Source organism: Photinus pyralis, unplaced genomic scaffold (genome assembly GCF_008802855.1).
Source record: "Photinus pyralis isolate 1611_PpyrPB1 unplaced genomic scaffold, Ppyr1.3 Ppyr1.4_unclustered_Scaffold4715, whole genome shotgun sequence".
Taxonomy (NCBI): domain Eukaryota; kingdom Metazoa; phylum Arthropoda; class Insecta; order Coleoptera; family Lampyridae; genus Photinus; species Photinus pyralis.
Genome location: NW_022171639.1, coordinates 4,695 through 9,388, shown reverse-complemented (window position 1 = coordinate 9,388; position 4,694 = coordinate 4,695).

The window sequence follows — 4,694 nt, the reverse complement described above, 5'->3', positions numbered from 1 at the left end:
GTCTACTATCGAACGAGATCGAGCACGGAAATATAAATTGCGAAGTGTGTGTGATATAATAATCGATATAAATTGTACGGTTTTTATAGTGTTTTAGTTTTGTTTAATAAATATTGATATAAATCGAACCCGAATTAATAAATCACGTTACAATATAAAGGATCTATTCTATTAGTTAAATTAGACGGTAATAAGCAAGTTTTTCCAAATACTAATTCATAAGGTGTATACCTAGTTGCTGAATGTACTGTGTTATTGTATGCAAAACTCCAAAAATTTAGCCAAGATCCCCATGAATTCGGATGTTTGGCAGTTTGAATGCGTAAATAAGCTGTTAAATGTTTATGCGAATTTTCTAAAGCTCCTAACGTTTCATGATGGTACGCAGTAGAGTTCAACTGTTTAATGTTTAATAATTTTGCTGTTTCTCTAAAAATATTTGACAAAAATTCAGTTCCCCTATCCGTTACAATTTCCAATGGAACTCCATATCTCAAAATAAAATTTTCAACAAAAACTTTTGCGACTGAAACCGTTTCTTTATTATGAAGTGGATAACATTCGACAAATTTGTTTAACTCACACTGTAATGTTAAAATATATTTATTATTCTCTTGATCTGGTGGCATTGGTCCTACCAAATCTAGAAATACTTTTTGAAATGCCGTTGCAGCTGTGGTCGTTACACTTAAAGGATACTTACATAAATTTGAGTATTTGTACCTTTGACACCCGTCACAACGTTTAACAAATTCATCAACATTTTTCTTAAGTTGTGGCCAATAATAATACCTACCTACAAATATTTTTATACATCCTACTGCACCCCGCGTGTCCACCTGTTGGTAGCATGTGAAAATCATTCAGAATCAACTGTTGTCTTTCTTTATCATTTATACTTTGAATGTTTTTAATAATATTTATTTTAATTCCTGCTTCTTTGATTTTATTTAGCGCTTGTAGCAGTTCATCTAATAATGGCTTATTTTCTTCATTTTTTATTATAATATATTCCGGAATACTATATTTCTTAGAAATTGTTGCAAGTGTTCTCAATAATGCGTCTAGGGCTAATATCGATCGAACTCCTTGTTTAATATAAATAACATTTAAATTGCCATTGTATAATATAGTTTTTGTTTTATTATTTATTAGAATTATAATTTCCACTAGATTCATAATTGCCAATAGGGTCGCGATCCCTACGTACCATTGACTCAAATTTGGTTTTATCAACAATCCTCAATTCTACACTTTCATAGGGTGGTTTTATTAATTCGACGATGCCAGGGTGATCAAGCCTAGATCTACGAACTTCACCTTCTCCTAATTCAATTGAATTTTTGATTATTGACTTCGCCGATTGAGCACGTGTCATGGCATTTATTACATCTACTACGTTTTGTGACAAATTTTTCAGTTGATTTGAATCTATATCAATTCTGGAAAGTGCATCTGCTCCAACATTTTCTGAACCTCTGATATAATGAATTGTAAACTCGTACTCTTCTAGTGCTAACCGAAATTTTGTAAGACGGCTTGATGGGTTTATTAGACTAAAAAGATATATTAATGGCTTGTGGTCAGTAAAAATAGCAAATTTTCTTCCAAAAAGGTATGGCCTAAATCTGTTTACCGCCCAGACAATAGCCAGTAGCTCTTTCTCAATAGTACAATAATTACGTTCCGCGTTATTTAATGCCCTACTCGCGTATGCGACTGGTTTATCGTTCGAATTTGCTAATATTGCACCTAATCCTATTCCCGAAGCATCTGTTCGCAAAATGAAAATATTTTCTGGGGAAAAATCTGGATATTGTAGTATTGGATGCGTTATTAATGACTGTTTTAATTTTAAGAATGCATCGTTACATTCTTTTGTCCATTCAAATGCAACCCCTTTTTTCGACAATTTATTCAAAGGTGTCGCTATAGTGGCAAAATATTTTATAAATTTTCTATAATAATTGGCAAATGCGACAAATCGTTTGGCATCTTTTGAATTTGTGGGCACCGGATATGATTGTAGCACCTCAGTTTTTTGGGGATCTGGGGAAATACCCTTTGCAGAAATATGATGTCCCAGATATAAAATCTCTTTCCTTAAAAAATCACATTTTGACGGATTGAGCTTAAGGTTAACTTTCCTTAGCCGTTCCAACACTGTCGCTAAATTTCTGTTATGAAAGTTTGTATTAATTAAATCTAATAATCTATCTACTCGATTTACTGAATTATGTTTTACTTCCCCGTATGATAGGATTTCGTAATTACTTAATTTATCTAATTTTGGAAAATAATTGTTAAGTGTGATTTCCCGATCCGTTACATTTAAAAATCGAATGGGAACCATATTATCCTCCTCTGAAGCTATTATCACAGCTTGCAGTATAAGCACCCTCACAGATTTCCTCTGGAATTACTACACACGATTCCTTGCTGTTAACTTGAAAATATTTTATTATTTCGCACCTAGGGGGAATAATTGTGTAATTAATGCAATTGGATATAAGTGAGACGCAATATTTTACGTTTTTACACCAAAAAGACAATTTCCCGCTTTCGTAATCTATGTTTGCGGCATACTTGTGAAAGAAATCAGACCCTAGCACTGCATGTATGTCACCTCGGAATGCGCTGATAACGTGAAAATTGTGTGTCAAGCGGCACTCGCCCAAGGTTAATAAACATACCGCTGTTCCTAGCGAATTGATTGACCCACTTATTCCTTCAATAGTAATAGACCTATTTTTATTAATTTTTGTGTTTTTCGAAACGCCTTCAAAAATAACACTTAGAGATGCTCCTAAAATGTTCATGATTGTGGTAGATTCCCATTCGAAGTGGATAGAAGTTGTTTATATGAAGAACATTAGTGTCAATTAAACAAACAAGCACCTGATCTTCAATTTTTACATTTACATAACTTAATCCATTCATACTAAAATTGCCAAATTGATTTGCCCTACTGCTACTATTGTGAACGAAAAAATCGTTCGCCTGCACCTGTGGAAGTTGACGCTTTACCGTCGTTTCCATGGTTTGCAAATTCCGCCATGTAAACCGCTTTTTGGGAACTACTACCTCTCCACTGTCTACCTTGAAATCTTCCTCTGCTTTGGTATCGACCTCTGTTCGGACGAAAAAACCGAAAACTATTTCCTCGGAAATTGTTAGTTTGCATACTGTTATTTAAATCTCTGTTACTAAAAGAATTATTGTAGGAATTATATCCTCTCCTATTAAAATTACCGCCATAATTCCGAGCATAATTCCTTGTACCTCTCATAATAAAACTTTGAAGATTTGGAGCGCCCTTTGAAACTTCCTCGTTTTTTGCCCCACTAATAGCATCGCTTAATTTATCATAATTTCTAGACTTGACTATGACTTTTACATCATTGTCACGCAGTCCATTAGCAAAGGTATTAATAGCTATTTCCTCATTGGTTTTTGCCAAAACTATTTCCCTATCCTTGCTACCGTCTGCTTGCGTTAATGTCAAATTTACCATAGCTTCCTCAATACTTTTACCAAACTCCTCTACGGATTTGTTTCTCTGCTTCAAACTATGCAGTTCAAAGGCCAGAACTGCGGCTGATTTTTTCGGCAATAAATTTGACCTTATCGCAGTAATTAAATCTGCGTTGCTAGCATACGTATTATTTAACCTCAATTTCGCGCTTTGAGATAATTTTGTTTTTAAGACAAATCTAGTTAATAGTAACTTCCCATTATCATCTAGCATGCTATCGTATAATTCAATTGCATCAATTAAGGCTTTAGTAGTACCTTCTGTGCCATCCATACTTGGAAGCATAGAAGATGCCACTTTCAAATCAAATTTTTCACCCATTATATTATTAATCAATTTAGGATTGCCTAACGTTAACCTATCCTGCAATGTTGCATTTACTTCATCAATCAGAGCATTAATAGAATTTATTAACGTTTGTGCTTCTGCTACGTAAGCCTTTCCTTTACCCTCAATTGCGTTAAACTGACCTTTCGCAACTTCCAAGTCAGCTCGAATATCATTTAATTCTATTAATTTTCTATTTGTGACTGCAACATCAGTGCGCCTATCTTTATTGTCCTTACGTAACTTCACTATAAAATCTTCTAACGTACTTTTGATATTTTTAAATGACCCTAACATTACATTAATTTAAACATATCTATATAACTTAACTTACACAAACTCTCCCAATATAATGTTTATTTCGTTACTCACACGTTGTCAAAACTTCTATCAAACGACCTGCATCTCCGTGGGACGTACTGCAAGCTGTTTTCGGACATACCGTTGGATCATCTTCCCTATGCAGCAGATCATGATCAGCAAAATTACAGCCACGCCAATAAAAGCGACCAATCCCAAAATCTCGTATATGGATACCTGTGTGACTCCATTGGTTTGGCCTCCCGAATTTCCGGCTTGCGCAATGATGACTTCTTCCTTCGTTTGCGTGCCCCCCATTTTTCCGGTAATTTTTTACTTACTTCATGTAGTGGTGTTCGAAGGGCAGGATCGCCATGTGATAACCTCTCCTATTAACTTCTGTAAGGAAAACACGGTCTATCTTCGACTACATTTATTGGTACACACTGCTCACTCGCTTTGACCTTACTTACAGTCTACTTGTAATCTACTCTACTTACAAATTAACCTACTTAGCTATTTATTGGGTGAA